Here is a 20,330-nt window from a genome sequence, read left to right on the forward strand (position 1 = left end):
GCACACTTGTGTGGGCTTCAGTATATGAGTTTAGACCTAATTATGTTATATTAACATTTTCTTCTTGTTGTTAGTATTTGATGTGAGACTTTACTAAGTTATAAAGTGTTACCCAACACCAACCTTATTTTAAAACATTAGCTCTATTCAAATCAAATGAACATGTACTATCATATACATGGGGACAGATGGGGTTTAAAGGAGGCCGAATGCTCTTGGGTTATCAGAGGAAAGAAGAAAGAAAATAAATAAGATGAACAGGAAGTATTTCACAAAATATCTATTTAAATTATAAACCAATGAGGATGCCAATAAGTGAACTTGAACTGGAAAAATACATTTTTAATTCTAAAATAAATTAAAGACCATATTTTACATTTTTCTTAAAGTGATTTTAAATATAAAAAGGCAACTGTGCAAAAATATCCCAAATGTCATGTATTCGTTAATTAGTAAACCAATTGAATACTACGTGACACTTTCATTAGTAATTTGATACAAAAACATAGCTAAAAGAGATGAGATTGAATCAACCTAAAAGTATAAAGGGTGTGATTAGACATAAAAAATAAATAAAATAAAAAAACCAAGTGTGAGTAGCCAAATACATAGCCATCTAATTTCATCATCTAAACCACTGTTAAAATCTCAAATTTTTTTACACGCACGTGCACACACACAAATAGTACAAAATGAGTGTACAATGACAACATTTTCCACCATTAGTAAGACAAAAAGCATAGTCATAGTTGAATTAAATTAGCAACATTAGCTAAGCCCAAAATTGCATGATGCTATACTTACAATTAGTATTTGGTATAGACAGCTGGAACAGATAATTTCCTATCTCAGGATATAAAAATGTTCAACAAATTTGGCACTGTACAGCTGAAACATATTCTGATATGCAACATGCATCTTTTCTTTCTGCCACATGACGTGCTTGCTCTTCAGTAGTTAAGTCTCACAATTTCCAGGCCTATATTTTGAGTTCCAAGTTTTTCACCTAAACACCAATGAAGGACTTGAGACCTAGTCTTTGCAGTTATAAGCTTAATACCTCAGTTTTAGGAAAGGAATTGGCTGGTTGCCACGATTATGATTGACATAAAACAGAACCTCCAAATCATTTAAAATTAGCAAAAGAAGAGGACTCCTGTGAGAAGCACTATTAACTAAACTACTCCGTCATATTTTCCTCACTTGAATTGCTTTCAGGTAGCCTATCATTTTCATCATTTTTACTAGCTTCCTTATCTTCTTCCCCATTTGAATGACACGCAGGCAGAACATCCCCATCTATCTTAGTATCCTCTTCCATGATGCTTTCATGTTGCACAGAAGGTGTATCAGTGTCCATGGCATTGAACACAGTTGTTGAATTTTGTTGATCATTTTATCCCGAGTAGGTTATATAATGATCAAATTGATGACTCATATATTGTTCCTGACATCAAGAAAATTACAAGTCTTCACTTTAGAATTCAGTCAATTGTGAGTAGCCAAATACAAAGCCATCTAATTTCATCATCTAAACCACCATTAAAATCTCAAACTTTTTAGCACGCACACACAAACAGTACAAAATGAGTGTACAATGACAACATTTTCCACCATTAGTAAGAAAAAAAGCATGGTCATAGTTGAATTAAATTAGCAACAACATTAGCTAAGCCCAAAATTGGATGAGGATATAGATTACATTCAAGTGTTATACAAATTTATGTAATTAAAAGCATTAATGCATAACCTAAAGTCAAAACTTCTTTCCAAATTGATGCACCAATCATGCACTAATGAGGACAGAAATTTAAAACCTGAAAAAGAAAGCTATACATACCTGATACATCCAGTTAAAAATGCTAATCATCTCCTCAACACCACTGACAAGATGGATAGGTCCAGTGTCTTCAACATGTCGTTCTGTATATGATGTGATCTCATTTAGATTGAGGGCAAGGCGATCAGGTCTCTGAAGCAGAAGTTGAAATGTAGGCTGCAGTTCATAGCATTGTTCAAACGGAGATCGGCGACAAAACACATACAAACCAAGTCGGGCACGAGACATGGCAACAACCAATCTTCTAACATCACGAAGGTGACCAACAAAGGGAGTACGCACAAGAGACAACACTATAAAATCATTTTGCTGACCTTGAAACTTATCAACAGTTGTAACCTATACACAAACATTAGTGAAAACAGTAACATATTAATACAATAACATAGTGCGGTCCTACTATTATTCTGGAAGGATAACATCTAACCAGGCAACAATGACAATAATATAAAACCACACACAAGGATGTCTAGGGTAGTTTAATCATGTTTAACATGCACACAGGATATTAAAAAATTTAAACCATCAATTAGAAGAGTCCAACCAGGCCTCTGCTCTTGGTAGAGCACATGTTCATCCCGAAAAATGTAAAATTTACACATCCTGACCCACAATTTAACTGTTGATATGCCTGCTAATTATAATGTAAAAGTGGGTACGCTTAGTAATCTACTTTGCTGGGTGGACCAATGAAGTCATATGGAACACATCTTCTATTGATAACATCTCGGATTAAAAGTTTCTGGCCATTGTAAGTTGTCAAGATGGATATCTTATTTGATGGGTACCCAAGTAAACGCAGGTACATATAGACACTGACAACATATTCAGCTTCTCCCTCGTTTTGATAAAACCAAGGGGAAGGGGCACTTTCACCTCTACCTTGGTAATCAGGCACATCCACTAACTGATACTCATAGGAGAATCCAGCATTTGCTCCATGGAAGACAGTATCCTCCTTTACGTAAGGAAGGTCACCCAAATTTCTGTGCCTCCAGTTGTACATTTTGGCTATACTTGGCCTGGCTCTACCCTGGGCATTAAGCTCAATATAAGGAATGCCGAGATGAACAAACCTTGTAAATAGACTCTGATCCGTATGGCTATACTTCTGGAAAGCCATGTTCTTCACAACAGGAGGCAACTGGTGATGATCACCAATCATGATGCAGCGCTTAAGCCGTGCATAACCATCTTCTTGCCTCTGGAGCAACATTGGGATGAAGGTCTCAATCTCCAATATTTGAGCACTTTCTTCCATCAACAAGTTGTCATACTTGAAACCTAGCTGAAGAAAATCCTTCCTCTTGAGAGCCGCATGAGTGCAAGTCATTGCAACAATCTTTGCCTGCTTGGTCATGAGATAATTTGCTCGATCAGCCGTTGACTTGAGCAATTCAAATGCCCTACACTCTTCAAGCTCTTGAAACATGGTCTTAAGATGACGAAAGCACCCCTTAGCTGCTCTCATGTCTTTCTCAAAAGACTCACCCATAAAATTGGATGCGGAGTGTCAGAGAAAATTTCCATGAAGGGAAAGCGGTCTTTAACAAATGTTGGTTTATCTTCATTCTCAGCACAAGCCGCCAAGAATTGTTCCTAGCGAGAGTATACACGAAGCAACCAGAAATATCCAGCAGTTTCGCATGTATTACCTACATCCTCAGGCAGTTGAAGAGATCTAGCCAACCTCTCCACTTCACCAAGCAGTTCTAACCGTCGGATAAGCATTGCCTACTAAAATCGAGATCAGTCGCTAGTTCTTGTTCTCCTTGACCAAGACGGAGTAGATAACGTGCAGGTACATCCCTCTAAAACAATAAACATGAAGATGCATTAAAAACTATCCTACTAGTAGCCAAAGAACCGTACACACTACAAGCTCAAGCATAATCACTATACAAATGAAGAGGAAGGGCAAAGTTATCATCCTGAAGTGGTACCTGCATTATCTTCTCAAAAAGGTCATTCAAAGCCTGATTTGAATGTGTGATTATCAATGTCCGCTGAGAAGGACAATTGTGATAAAGCACATTCAGGATTTGCACAGCTGTATCAGTTTTTCCCGTACCAGGTGGACCCACAACCATAGTTAGTCCAGGCTGAATACCAGAGATGATTGCTCCAATCTGTGCAACAAAAAACACTACAAATACTTAGTGACACTTTCAAAAAGATGTAAACATGGCAAATGTAAGTAATGATGTTCACACAAACACCAGCACCAATGTTGAAATGAATCTAGAAGCAAAATATGAGAACACTAGAACTAAACTACAGTTGCATATTTTTTTTTAGAGTCGAATAGTTTTTCCAAAGTGGCACAAAGATAAGTTTATTCACAAAAATCCTCACAAGACTGCAACAAAAATTGAATTCAATCGAAACAAAGATTTGAGGATCCCAGAAAATGACTTACCACAGGTCCACATATATAACCCACAATTTACACTTAACACAAAAAGGTATCAGGATAATGTTTTTCATCCATGTGTGAAACTAAAACAAAAATAAAGAGAGATATCTTCCAAGCCAAGAGTCTGGGCATTTTATTATCAACATGGAGTTGAACAAGTTAGCTCCAACATAGAGCTGGAAGCCTAATTACGCACATGAGGTATGCTAGTCTAAGTACCTTCTCCATTGGCTATACTACGAAAGGGTATTCAAAATGATTACATGCATAATATCATCCATTGAAATTAGCATATGTACCATTCACAATACCAGCCATCAATGATCACAGCCATCAATATGAAAATCCAATGAGAATCCTTGATATTCCAAAATCTTGTATATGTATCACTCACTTTCACAAGGTAAAATAAACACAAAAGACAACCAAAATGTCTCTAATCAGTAAAAAAACTATCAGATGCCGTGTCTAATCATAAATTGCTTGAGCATAAAGATGAATTTCGAAGCTAAAACTCTGGTAGCAGAAACTTCAGTCATACAACCATGATAAACAGATGACCAATTCAGTCAATAAAAAGAGAGAGCAAATTCAGCCCAGGAGAAGATTAAAGTCCATTTACTTTCTTACTTCTCATTTCTCTTTCCTGTTAGAAGGGAAAACTCACACAGCCTGGGGTTGGATACTTAAGCTAGGTTCCTCTCATAAGCCCTAGTAACTGTTAGTGTGGTTCAGTACTGTTTCTTTCCAGTCAAAATGTTCAGGGGGTGAATTGCCCTCTCTTCCCCATCTGATCATCCCTATTTAGATACTACTATTAATCTAACATAATAATCAAGTTTAAACCGAGATACAAGCTGCATATAATTATATAAAGGCCCACTAAATGATCAATTTAGTTAACAAATTTGCTAATTCAAACTTAAATTCACGCAGCCAATGGGATAAGTACCAATTATATAAGGATTACAATAAATAGGCAAAGCACTTCGGATCATCAGAAAGGATTTAACACAAATAAGCATGAAAATAATACAGTGCAAATGAAAAAAAATAGTTGCATAGCACCTGTGTAGGTGTAAATCTAACTGAGTTCTGTTTCGACTGATCTTGGGGATAAGGACCTGTGTCAGGAGGAGTGTATGCCTCAACAATGAGTGTATCCTCCATATTGACACCATCTGCTGAATCAACACCAGATATCTTATTCCCAGTAAGTGCATGACTACTGCCTTTCTGCGTCTTGGGAAGCCTAATTCGAAAAGGAGGCATCGGCTGCAAGTTTTCTCTGCCATCTGGATTTATAAAACAAACCTAAAAGAAGAGAAGGAAAGGTAGTTTTTAAGTGACATTATTTTTACTCAACGCATGATTATACATAAAACATCAAAAGAAAGGGCAAACAATAGCAAACCTGATAATCCGGAAAACTGTCTTTCAAATGGTCAGCATCAAGAAAAGTATCTTTGAAATCTACTATTTCCAAAAGATCAGGCATGTTAGTCCATTGTGCTGCAGAAGGATTCCCATAGCCCAAAAATACGTTGTGCAGCCAATCAGGAACAATACAATATTCATTCATAAGATCTCTTATAGACTCTAAAATTGCTTTGAAATTGTTTTCTTTTGGCTTCCTCCTCATCAATATATTGAATGTCCCATAAACATCATCTGCACCTTTCTCTGCAATATTGCTGACATCCATGTGGTATTGCGCTGTATCTAAAGCAACAATTACAGTTCTCAGTTCCCCTTTTGGAGGCTTCCACTCATCTCTTTTAATTCTTCCTGTGAAATCATTCATGAGAGTTCCCTCCTCATCACGAACCTCAATAATCTCACATCCCCTCACATACTGAAGTCCAAGCCTTTGTGGCACACTTGCCTTGGCAGCTTCTTCAGCACTTAGAGGCTCAAATAAAGAGCAAATCGAAAGTAAAAACAGAACATCGTGCTCTTTAAGGGCATTCCACTCTGATCTTATTTGTGCTTTATAACTGGAAATGCTAAAAGTCACATCTGCAGTAACAGATGACGGCTTGACTTCTCCAATGTTTGGCTGTTTTACCACGGTGATCTTAAATTCTTTAATTGGCACAGCCATTCTTGACCAACCGCGAAAAGCAGTTTCTCCTTCATTATTGATGTAGGCAAGGAGATGTGGTACAGCTTCCTGAATATCCTCACGTATCTCATATGTTGATTCAAGACGGAAGAGATTAAAATTTCACAGAAGATAATCATGAAGCGTTAAGAATTGTAAATTAAGTTTTGGAAGAGCTAGACAACCCTCGCCAGAGTAATTTATGCTTGGTACAAGGCTTTCATCCCACATAATTTGCTCATTTGGGTAGAGTGGGAGAGCATTTATGGCTTATTTTTGAGATTATTGTTTCTCAAAAAAGGAGACCATGACTTCAATAAGAAAATCAACCCTTTCGGACCAGGGATCTTCCTCTGAGAACAGTTTGAGCTGCAAAAAGGGATCATGTCAGCTAGCTAGTGTCCAAAAATCATACAGTTTTTAAAACAATATCTTTATAAGTAAACACAGTCACACACACAGGGAGAAAGCATGAGAGGGGAGAGTACATTAAGAAAGAATATTACAGCCAAATGGTTTTATGACATGATTTTAAACTAGTGCAACATAAGATGAATGGCAGCATTAGTATACCAGATTTGCCCCAGACAGAATTACAGAAGAATAACTTTCTCTTGAGTCTGCAAGGGACAATATAGGGACTTTTATGTACAAAAAAAAATTATTAAAATATAATTCATTTCTAAAACCCAATGGCAGTTAAAGCCAGAAATTTTTAATATAGTTGCAATACTACATTCAGAATCATTAACGTTAAGGCAACGTGGAATTAATCATTCATTTACAAACCTTGTGGCAGACCAAATCCCTCAAATCCATAGGAGAGAGCTCAGACAACGTCTTACAGAGATCAGCCCGCTTGTTAATTGCACCAATGTTAGCCAATGCAAGTTCTCGCAACTACAAGCACCAATGGAAAGAAAGTTGAGACATTTATCAAATTGAATTAAACAATAATCAGAGCAATAATGGTGATAACAATAATAATGATAACAACTAATTGGTCCTTAATATTAACATCATAAGCAGCAAAATTTTCAATTCAGAACATTTATAAATGCCTGCTGAGACACGGACCTTGGGGATCTTCTTGAATGCAAGCAGTTGAAAAGATTGGAAGCGGTCATAATGAGACTGCAGCACCTCATCATCTGCCAGTTGAGTCCCAACATGATCATTAATCTCAAATTTCTCATACAACTGCAGCAAGTCGACCAGTTGTGCAAAGAGTTTCCCCTTCTCATGTTTATAGTGTGCACTCAGATGGCACTTGGCAACAGCAGCCACGTCACCAACAAGAGGTCTCAGGTACCTGTATGCCCCAGAAAAGAGAATGTGTTTTGAAAAAAAGAGAATAAAATTATTCCCATTAAAAAAAAATGATAAATAGAACTCGAGAAGAAAAAATAATGATAAAACATAGCATGAGTAAATAAGTTGACCAAAGGATTCCACCATTCATAAAAGCATATAATTTCACTTGGAAAAATCGTTTCCAAGGAAGATCTAGTATGTGATAAAATAATCACCACAATCTAAAGAAACCAATGTCAAATAATGTGGGGAACAGGATCCAGTTGTATAGTATCATTTTGGATTTTAAGATTATTCTCCACATATAGGCAAGATTGAAGAACAAAACGCTAAGATCTCAACTTTAAAAACATAAAAACCAAGGAAACTATTATAGATCAGAACAGAAAAAAAGTCCCATTTTATCTTTCTACTTGCTAAACTTAATTAAGTGTAATTTCAAACTAAAATTACCATTAAAAAAAAAAAAAAAACAGAAAGCAATCACATAAGCCCATCCCCATCTGCTCAGATATAAGTTTACAAAACGTTTTTTTTTTAATGAAAGTAAGAATAATTTTATTGAAACCAGACTTCATGAAAAAAGTCACAAAATACCCATATGTATTACAAATGGAAAAAATATCTACATATGAATGGACTCTATGAAACATTGAACAGAATTACTATTTGTAAGACCCAATGCAAAAGACCACTCATAAAGAGAACTAATGAAGGATGCTAGAAATTGAGTTGACGTGCACTCCACATCTTCAAAAGGGAGTGTGGAAAATGATAAGAAAAAAAAAGGTGCACTTTACCTCCTTGTTGGCAGTTGGCTCAAGAAATCAATAAGAAATTCCTTAAACCTCTCACAGTACAAAACACAAGCATGTCAACTTGCTTCAAACCATAAGCATCAATTATTTTATTATCTTCATTAACATGTTGCTCCTGGGAAAAAACCGTTGAATCCAATACCTGGTACAAATTGATAAACTTAAACATAAATGCCTTGTGCACCATAGTTATAGATCAAAAAAATATTTTCATAGTTTATTGTACGATAAAACCTCCAAAAATTCTTCAATAAGATTTCTCAAGAATTTCACTTCAAGCTTAGTTGACGGGTCAAAAAGCTCTCCTCGCTTTGTTGCCTCCTTAGCTTCTCTCTTTATCATTCTTTTCCATTTCTTGATCAATTCCTGATTAAGACAAAGCTCCATCTACAGAGAAGAGAAGCAGATATTTAACAAATTCCAACCACTATGGAAACAGATTAAGAAAAAGCATGCGTCGTACCTGAAAACGACCGTATGACAAACTGTGCCAGGATTGCAAACTTGCCAATCTCAACACAGTCTCACTGACAACCTCATCTCCCAAGCTCTGTTACACAACATGGTTAAATAAATCAACAGACAAACAACTAAACAAGAACTCATTTATGTGCAAGAACGAATTGTATAATGTAAGTTTATAGACGCAGGCGTATGTATACATGACCAAATGTATGACTGTGTTGAGCATGTAAAAACGTCTTGACATACTTGAGTTTAGATGACTTTAATTATTTCTTATCATAAGGGCAATAAACGTTATGTAGCTCTACATAGGAAGAATCAAATACAGGTATGTTTTAAGTGAGAGTCTGAAGTTTATTTCTTTCCACTGAGAATTTAAAGTGTGAAAAACGAACCATCAGCAACTTAATCATTCTAACTTCATAAGACCATGAAATGTAAATTTAAAAAAAAAAAAATGGAAGCATTGATATAATTAGATATAAATAATATAGTAGTACATATCACATAAATAGAGTATGACAGTGCTAATTAAGCAAATTAAAAGGTTTAGGAGATAATGCATATATGGACCACATAGTAGGTCAGAGACATCCAACAAGTGATTGTTTCTAATGCTAGCATACCTGAAAGGCATTGATCATGAAAACCAAGTAATTCGTCTTCTCGGCAATGCTTAATTCTATTCCCTACAGTTACATTTGACATAAAAGAGATTCAGATACATCAACAGTGCATCAAGTTCATCAGATAATCAGATCATATTTTTAAAAGTAAACCTACCTTCATAGAAGTTCTTTTAAAAAGCAAAATTCGTAACAGCTTTTTCTTTTGACAAGTAATAAATTATATCCCGAAAAAATCAACAAGTAAATGGACTATAATAGCTGAGAACATAATAAAACCGTCTTTGGAATGTCATACATTCAATAAGACATTTACAAGTTTGTAAATTCTCAAAGAGTTAGACAATTTAATCAGAGGTTTCATTAGAAATCAAGCTAGTTTATGACCATTACGCATTCAAAGAAAGTGAGCATATATTATGGGAGTGCACATATTAAATAATCCTTTTAAACCCAAAACAGATAATGCAAAAACCAGTCTCATGATGATAGACGCAAAAACCCAACAAACATGCTGCAAAAATTCATAAGCAAACAAAACAACTACAAAAGTCCTTATAATGAAAGGACAAAATACAACCATAGAAAGAAAAAGTACACAAACCTCCTTCAGCCGAAGAACCCTCTCAAGGAATCCCTTAAAAATGTCTTTTCGATCATAAAAGCATAACCAAGCTGCCACATGCTCCCGAAACTGCAAGTTTTCAACATAAAAAAACTGTGATTTCAGAAGCTCATCATAAGTCATAACTATCCATCCCATTCAAAATCAATCCCCCATAACCACATTTTCAAAACTAAACACCAAAAACCTCATGCTTCTACAAGTGAAGTGTCACAAAACAATTACACCAGATTAGACGGAGTCTTTTATCTGCTTCTTTTAATAGAATAAAAAAGTGCATATTACAGCATTATACACACATGCTTATAGCTTCTTTTTTATTGGTAAATTACACATGCAAACAACATAGCTGTTATATGGTCCACAAAGCATCTGTCATTTGCAGGAAGATTACAATTGCTTCAATCTGTCTTGCATGGAATTCAGGTATATTGGACCGATATTTTTATTCTCCCCGCTAAAATTGTGAAAATAATTGCTCTAGGGCTTCTTGTGGAAGGGCACCAATAAGCGATGACTCATCTTTTGGGGCAAACGAGGCTTGGGATTTGGTGTGCGCCCCAAAACAGAGGGAAGATTAGCTTTAAAGAAAGTAGTTTAATGGAATAAAGAAGAAATTCTAAAGCACATTTGGAATATTTTTGTTAAATCAGGTTCCATATGAATTCAATGGGTTTTGAGTATTTGTTAAGGAATAGAAGATTTTGGGTTGTCATATTCCCTGTGATGCATCATGGGGTTGGAGAAAAAATGGAAATTACTTCTTAGAGAGCTAGCTAGGCATTTACAAAAGAATAGAATTGAGCAGGGAGGAGATGTTTTTGTGTTGCTAGATAACTCACGCACAGATGGTCCTTCGTTTCCTAAATATGGTTTCAGAATTGTTTATGGAAAACCTTTTTCTTCAAATTTAAGTTCGGGTGAGTGGCTTAGAGTTTCTCTGTCATTAGAGAAGGGAGACTTTGAACTCTCATCTCTTTGCCAGTAGAAGTAGCTGTTCCTTTTTGGTAGACGTTTGTTCCCTAAAGTAACAGAGTTACCTGTAGAGCTAGTGGGGTCTGTTTTGTTTTGGGGTTAGGGAAACACTGATAGCTAGGATGGACAATCTTATGAACAACTGGCGAAACTTATCGCTAAACGATAGGGAAGGAGGTAAACTAGTAGTGAAGAAGGATAGAGCATCACATGAGCATACAATTGTGGCAAAATTCCTAACGAAGAGAGCCTTAAATAGTGATGCAGTGATCAGAACTTTTAGTCCTCTTTGGCGCTCACGGAACGGGTTTAAGGTCCGTAACGCAGAGGACCACATTCTGTTGTTTGTGTTTGATAATCCAGAGGAGGTTGAAAAAATCTTGGCAAGCGAACCATGGTGTTTTGATAGACATTTGGTTGTTCTTCAGAAACTGAATAAGGCAGTTCCAGTACATGAAATGCCATTAAACACAGTGTCGCTTTGGGTGCAAGTCCACAACATTCCGGTTGGTTACTTGAACAGGGGAGTAGCTAAGGATTTATGCGATACAATGGGGATAGTGGATCGCAATGCGAGTGATATGGAAGTTGACCGAGGCAGTTTTATCTGAGTCCGAGTGCGAGTGGATATTTCTCTACCTCTTTGCAGGGGACGAGTTCTATCCATAGAGGACGGTGAAGAACATTGGGTGACATTCAAATATGAACATCTCCCTAATATATGCTACTGGTGTGGGTGTTTGGATCACTCGGACAAAGACTGTGACAGATGGTTGGAGAGTGAAGAAACGCTAAAAGAAAATGATCGGGCGTATGGGGCGTGGATTAGAGCAGCCTTTGCTCCAGCGAGTCGCAAGGCAGTAGTGGTGGTGCCGAGGTTTTATGAAGATAAAAAAGGGAAGCTGCCAAAGTCATCCAAACCGGTGACTGGAAAACATCCATCGCCGGTGACAGAAACAAGGGTAGACGTTACAAAGCCAGGGCAGGTTCCGGAAGCGGTTACAGAAGAAACAGAGGAGCAAATTATGGACTCATTGATTGCACCAAAATCATTAAGTGCTGAAACGGCTAAGGGAGACAATTACGGAATTAAAGGAAATTTATTGGATGAGCAGATATTGGAGATAGGCAGGGAATTAAATGGGATCGAAATTTCAGGGAATGAGGTAAGGGGAGTTAATGATACTAATAAGGAGTCAGATTTGGACGTTCCAAATAATAAGGAGAAAATATATGAAAGCGGCACTGGGGTTGTAACTGAGAAGGGTGCTGATCACGTGCCAAACTTAAGTGAAAACCCTAATTTTAATAAGGCAACACTTCAACCTGATGTGTGTGAAAAAAATTCTGGCAGTGCACGAAGTGGGCAGACTTCTAACAGAACATGGATTAGAATAACCAAAAAGGCAAAAGACTTGAATGATGAAGGAAAAGGAGGAATTGACCATAGCATCAAACGGTCTTTCATGGAAGTGGATGGGTGTGAGGGTCAAAAGAAAAGAAGGTTGGCTCCTTCAAAGAGCAAAACGAATTTACCAGTGGTGGAGGCTGAGTGTCAGCCCCACCAAGAGCAATGAATCTCCTATGTTGGAACTGTCAGGGGCTTGGGAACCTCCAGACAGAGCAGGAGCTTGGGGATTTTATCCGGGCACATGATCCCTCAGTTGTGTTCTTAGCCGAAACATGGCTTGACAAAGCAAGGCTAGAAGAGATACGTGTTAAGTTGAAACTTGGTGGTATGATTGAAGTACGTCGTGACAAAAGAGGAGGAGGTATTGTAATCTTTTGGAAAAAGGATGTCGATTTTTCTTTTGGCACCTTTTCTCCAAACCATATCGATGGCATTTTGAACAAAAGGAAGGAGGATGAATGGAGGTTTATGGGGTTTTATGGAGAGCCAGAAACACATAATCATCATATATCATGGACTTGCCTTCGGAGACTAAAGAATAGGAATGCGATCCCTTGGTTGTGTGCAGGTGATTTCAATGAGATTACTCGCAGTCATGAAAAAAAAGGAGGAATATTGAGGCCTGAAAGACAAATGGTTGAATTTAGGGATGTCCTTGATGAATGTGGATTCAGAGATCTTGGTTTTGTAGGAGGAAAATTCACATGGTGTAATGGCCATCCGGATGGCTTCACTATTTGGGGAAGACTAGATAGAGCGGTAGCAACCATGGAGTCGATAGAAAAATTTCCTGCTACTAAAGTGATGCACTTGGAGTGTGGTTCATCGGACCATAAACCAATCCTTATCTGCCTGAATGGGATACCAAAAATTCGACAAAAACCATGGTGCTTTGAACACATGTGGCTGACGAAAGAAGAATGTAAGGAAGCAGTTGAAGAAGCATGGGTACATGAAGCCAATGGGCATTCCATGGCTCGGGTTGAAGGTAAGATAGGGCGTTGCCAATCTAAACTGACATGGTGGAGCAGGATGGTTATTGGAAATATAACTCGGCAATTAAAGGAAAAAAGAGAGCAGCTACGCAAGGCTGAAGATGCAGCTATAGATGGGAAATCCATGAGTAGGGTATTTCGGCTTAAGAGGGAGATAAATGACCTTCTTTCCAAGGAGGAAAAAATGTGGCGGCAAAGATCACGTACTCTATGGCTACATGAAGGGGATGGTAACACTAGATTTTTCCATAGTCAAGCTACGCATAAATATTGGAGAAATAGAATTGAGGTGCTAGAAAATTTGGTTAGGGAAAGGTGTGAGGAAGAAGGGGAGATAGCAAATATATTGATAGAATTCTAGACCAATTTACTTTCCTCATCCTCTCCGGATTAGATTGAGGAAGCCTTAGAAGCCATTCCATTGGTGATTACAGAAGAGATGAATGATGAACTTGCTGCCCCGTTTCAAAGAAGTGAAGTGGAATTAGCTATAAAGCAGATGGATCCTCTAAAAGCACCCGGTCCAGATGGGATGCCTCCATTATTCTTCCAACAATTTTGGCCAACTGTAGGGGAGGATGTGATAGAGGCAGTCCTAACTTGCCTTAATTCTGGTACGATCCCTCCTTCCATCAATCGAACCTTCATTACACTCATTCCGAAGGTAAAAAGCTCGGTAAAAGTTTCTGAATTTTGCCCTATAGCACTTTGTAATACTCTTTACAAGATTATTTCTAAAGTCCTTGCAAATAGACTTAAGAAAATATTACCTTGTGTTATTTCGGAATCTCAAACTGCTTTTCAGTCTAGTAAAGCTATTTCTAATAATATATTGGTGGCTTTTGAAACTCTGCATCATATGAAATCACAAAAATCTAAAAAGACTGGTTTTATGGCTATGAAGTTAGATATGAGCGAGGCGTATGATAGAGTTGAATGGAAGTTTTCGATGATGATTATGGAGAAAATGGGCTTTTGTGAAAAGTGGAAGTCTCTTATTTTTTAGTGTATTAGCACTGTGTCTTATTCGATTTTGGTGAATGGTTAGCCTAAGGGAGACATTAGACCTACTAGAGGGATTAGACAAGGTGATCCTTTGTCACCCTATCTTTTTTTGCTATGCTCGAAGGGGTTGAATAGGTTGCTTCAAAGGGCAGCTTATAATGACAAAATAAGGGGCTTTTCTTTATGCAAAAATGGCCCAAAAATCTCACATTTATTTTTTGCAGATGATAGCTTGGTGTTTTGTAGAGCTACCATGTCAGACTTACATGAAATCCAGGCCATTCTCTCCTTATATGAACGTACTTCAGGTCAAAAGCTCAACCGGGAGAAAACTTCTATATTTTTTAGCAAGGCAGTAAATGTAGAAAGAAGGCAAGAGATTTCGGACTTCTTGAGGGTTCCGGAGGTAAAAGAATATGAAAAATATCTTGGCTTGCCGGCGGTGGTTGGAAGGAATAAAAAGGAGAGTTTAAGATACATAAAGGAAAGGGTATGGAATAAAATACAAGGGTGGAGAGAAAAACTATTATCTCAAGCAGGCAGAGAAATTCTATTGAAGGCGGTGGTGCAAGCAATTCCATCCTTCGCCATAAGCTGCTTCAAATTACCAGTGAGTCTTTGCAATGAGATTGAGGCTATGATTCGAAAATTCTATTGGGGGCAGAAGGGGGAGCAAAGAAAGACCCAATGGAAAAAATGGAAAATTCTTTGCAAACCAAAGTTGGAGGGAGGCATGGGATTCAAGGACCTGGAAAAATTCAACAATGCTATGCTAGCTAAATAGGGGTGGAGGCTATTAAGGGATCAAAATTCTCTCTTCTTTCGTGTCTTCAAGGCCAAATATTTTCCAAAGGGTTCGGTCTTGGAAGCTACAACTTCATCTGGGTCCTATGCGTGGCAAAGTATTATGAAAGCCAGGAAGGTAATCACAAAAGGAATGAGGTGGAGGATTGGAGATGGAAAGAGCATAAATCTGTACTGTGACAATTGGCTTCCAGGTGGGGGGTCCTCAAAAATAATTTCTCCATGGGTACCTGAGTTAGAAGGGGCAAAAGTTTCAGCTCTTATATCCCAGGATACAGGTACATGGGACTAGAATCTGCTACATCAACATTTTTTCTCCTTTGAAGCCCAACGTATCATGGCTATTCCTTTGTGTCTAACAAACCAGAGGGATGTTTTAACATGGCCGGGTTGTCCCAATGGGGAGTATTCAGTCAAATCAGGTTACAAACAGCTGTGTGAAGAGGAAAACATTTCGAATGCATCGACCTCGGATGGCTCACTTCAAAAAGCTTTCTGGAAACGTTTGTGGAAGATCCGAGTGCCAAACAAAATTAAATCATTTCTTTGGCGAGTATGCTCTGACGCACTACCTACAAAAGTGAACTTGGAAAAGAGGAAAATCCTTGAAGACACATGATGTGGCACTTGCCTTTCCGCTCAAGAGACCACCCTCCATGCTATCTGGAGTTGTGAAGAATTGCAAGAAATTTGGCTCCCCTGTTTCACCTGGGTTAGAGCAGAGTACCCGAATATTAATGAGGTTCAGGAGCTAATTAACCTAGTTGGGATGCAGAAACAGAGGCTGGAATTGTTCGCGGTAGTGGCATGGTTCGTATGGAATTGTAGGAACAAAATACGGCTCAAATAACCCAGCTTGGATAAGTGTAAAATATTCAGTGCAGCAGCGCAATACCTCTCGACGTTCCAGTTGAAGTTTCCGATGAAAGTGGTTAAGTCCCCTGCAATTGTGACGATGGAGTCCACCATTGGGCGAGGGGTATAAAACCTACTATGATGGGGCAGTTTTTGAAGACTCGGGTGAGGCAGGGATAGGTGTTGTTTAGAAAAAATTCCTTACCCCGGCTCAGTGGAGTTGGTGGAGATCTTAGCTGCAAGAAGGGCTGTTCGGTTCATTGTGGAATTGGGCATGTCACAGTCAATATTTGAAGGAGACTCAGAGATAGTTTACAAGGCGTTGAAATCAGTTGATGTGGGCCATTCCTCAATCGGTCAATATTTGAAAGACATTATGTCTATTTCCGGTTCGCTTCGAACTTTCACTTTCTATCATACTAGGAGGCAGAGTAATTGTGTGGCTCATGCCTTAGCCAAGAGAGCAAGATTTTCTTTTTCGTTGTTAGTCTGGATGGAGCATATTCCACTAGACGTGATTCCTATTGTACTTTCAGATTTATAGTGTTCTAATAATATTTCGTCGTATTCATTCTCAAAAAAAAAAAAAATTGTTTATGATACGCAACATCAATTTTCAAATCTTCAGTGTTTTATCTGATGAATAATTGGTGATGGGTGCTCGCTAAATCTGATGTTCTGGGTGAAATTGAAGTTAAAGTGTTCAAGGTGAGCTTGGGAAGAGGGATTCTGTTGCATGGTCTGTCTCCAAATCCAATATTGTCAATTGTGCAAATACGTGGGAAGCTATCAGGTCTAAACTTCCAGTTGTGGATTGGTGGAGTATGGTCTAGCACTCTTTTAGTATTCCAATTTCCAAGACACATTTATAAGCTAGCTAACCTTAGAAATAGGCTTAGCACTTGAGAATTGAGATAGACTCTTGAGTTTGTGCTATCATGTTGATTCTCTACGTGATTTCTTTTGGGGGTTAAATTGAGAGCAGGGATCACTTATTTATTGAGTGCTCTTCTTCCAAAAGAATATGGCATCATATTCAAGGCAATCCGAGTACAATATTATGGCATCATATTCAAGGCAATCCGAGTACAATATTTTTCAACAAGCTGTCAGTACTTCAAATGAGAAAGGGTCTCAAATCAGTAACCCACAAAGTAACCTGGGCTCTGGCATTGTATAACGGTGTTACGAAATCTAAAGAAAGCCTTTATCAAGCTATTAAATGGGATGCAAAAATCAGACCTTTATAAACTTCATTGCATAACAAAACTTTTTTTTTTTTTTTTTAATAACTACGAAACCTTTCAAAAGAAGAGCCCTTTGGACTCGCGTCACTCCAAGTGCATTATTCACTCTTGACGGGCTACGCAGTTAATACAGTTTTAATGAGTGCAAAGGGTAGTTTTAGCTAAAGATTTTGAGTTTCACACTTCAAAGTGTTCTAACTATGCTGTGCTTGGTAAAATCTCAGCTCATTCATACAATTATAAACTAAATTAATAAAAATAAAAACTTTGCACTTTGTATATGAACTTCACAACAATTATATTTTACCTTCTCATTGACCATGAGAATCATCGACATGACGTGCTCGAACGACGCCGCATCGGGGTCGAAATTGGGCCAGAGGTAGTTCTCCAAATATTGACTCACCTCCAAAATCATCACCCTCTGCAACGGCACGGGCTTTCTCCCTCCTTTGACCAGCAACTCCGTCTTGTAAATCTCCTTCACCAGCTCCGCTTCTCACCGCTGGAGTTTTTCCTCTGCAACCAGCACTTTTGGTAAGCATTCAAACTTCTTTCTTCGAGATTTCTACACATGGTTTACTACCGCTTATTTATTTATTTTTTGTAGTACTCGCTAAAAATCCTTTAATTTTCAAATAGAAGCATATATAAGTGCAATTCTGATGTTGAATTTTAAAAAAGTGAAGCAGTAGTTCTAATGAGAACTATGTGGGCTTGCAAGTCATGGAATGAATGAAATCCACACTGAACAGATCTTGAACAAAATAAGGGCTGGCTCATTTGTTTCAAACCAGTGCTCTGATTTATCATTATTTTAAAAATAGAAAAACATTTCTGAACAAATCCTTTGTTTTTTAAAAGAATTTCTTCTTCAATTTTACAAACCAATCTTGGCAAATTTTGGTGCTTGATAATGCTGAGTTATATTCCATCCGATACTTACCACACTGTTTAAAAAATTGTTGATTTTCATTGCATTTGAATGTGAATATCCCTCATCCAAAGTGAATTCATCAATGCATTTCTGAAAATGAAATGGTGCATTTATTTTTCTTATTTTACTAAAGTGGGGGTAGGGGTTGCAATATTGTATGATTTCTTATTTTCAACTTAGGAATTAATTGTTTTATATTTCTTATGCTTAGTTTAAATTTAATTAACATCATCAGATGCAACAAACACACTACCTGCGGGTGGATATGGGATCATAAAGACTCTCTTCAAGATTTTGGAAATGGTGGTGGACGTGAAGATTTGAAGTCCTTGCCAGAAGACATGTTTCTAACTGTGTAGGTGTAAATCTAACTGAAAAAAATAACACTGCAAATGAAAAAAATAGTTGCATAGCACCTGTGTAGGTGTAAATCTGACCGAGTTCTATTTTGGCTGATCTTGGGTATAAGGACCTGGGTCAGGAGGAGTGTATGCCTCAACAATGAGTGTATCCTCTATATTGACACCATCTGCTGAATCAACACCAGATATCTTATTCCCAGGAAGGGCATGACTACCGCCTTTCTGCGTCCTGGGAAGCCTAATTTGAAATGGAGGCATTGGCTGTAAGTTTTCGCTACCATCTGAATTTATAAAACAAACCCAAAAGAATAGAAGGAACGGTAGTTTTTATGTGGCATTGTTTTTACTCGACGCATGATTATATATAAAACATCAAAAGAAAATGCAAACAACAGCAACTTGATAATCCGAAAAACTGTCTTTTAAATGGTCAGCATCAAGAAAAGTATCTTTGAAATCTACCATTTCCCAAAGATCAGGCATGTTAGTCCATTGTGTTGCAGAAGGATTCCCATAGCCCAAAAATACATTGTGCAGCCAATGAGGAACAATGCAATATTCATTCATAAGATGACGACATTATAACTGGAAATGCTAAAAGTCATGTCTGCAGTAACAGATGAAGGCTTGACTTCTCCAATGTTTGGCTGTTTTACCTTGGTGATCTTAAATTCTTTAACTGGCACAGCCGTTCTTGACCAACCGCGAAAAGCAATTTCCCCTTCATTATCTAAATTAAGTTTTGGAAGATAATCATAGATATGGCCATATAGAGGAGGAGATTATGTACTGATGGGTTTCTTAAAAACATATATTTAATATGGGCTGGGTCAGGTAAGAGGACCCTCTCTAGTATGGGCCCCATACCTTTTGAATGACTGATGGGTTCCATTGCAGCCCATTGAAACTCACTGCTTGTGTGTGGAGAGGGACTTGCTTAGGATATCTCTGTTTCAGATTTTGGGAATGGGTGATGAATGGACTGATGTGTAGTCCTCTCCTGAGACAGGTTGCTGCTTTTGGTTCTTTCTTCTCTTCTTAACTTCAGAAAGCTCAATAGGTTCAGCACATGACTGCTCTTTATGCTGTCAGTTCACCTGGTGTAGCTATCTAACTCTCATTCAAACTAACAAGAATTTCAAATTGTCCTATGGTAAGACAATGGTGCCAGACACAGAGAGGGGGAACACTAGACCAAGATTGCTCAGGTGCTTGTTCCATGATAGATCAAGGCCAGTCTTGAGGAACTCTTATGTCATTACCAGAAATTACTAATAGGTTTTTTAATCAAGAGATGCTCTGTAGTTTTTTTTAGTTTTGTTCAATTGATCTGTATTTGTCCAGTGCAAACTTTGACTTTCACAAGAATTCAGGTCGGTTGCTTAATGTCTGGAACAATTGTGCATAAGGAGGATGGATAAAATTGCTCCAAGACGACTCCCATTACACAGAGAGACAATGGCATAATATTGAGAGTTTTGGCCAGTTAAGCTAAACATTCACAACACCATAGGCTTGCCACAACAATTGA

General features: G+C 37.8%; 1 pseudogene; it reads right to left on the reverse strand.

Moving 5' to 3' along the window:
- Positions 1-617: 617 nt before the first annotated feature.
- On the reverse strand, positions 618-19,691 carry LOC126722564 (uncharacterized; annotated as a pseudogene).
- Positions 19,692-20,330: the final 639 nt, after the last annotated feature.

Source organism: Quercus robur, chromosome 4 (assembly GCF_932294415.1).
Source record: "Quercus robur chromosome 4, dhQueRobu3.1, whole genome shotgun sequence".
Lineage (NCBI taxonomy): Eukaryota > Viridiplantae > Streptophyta > Magnoliopsida > Fagales > Fagaceae > Quercus > Quercus robur.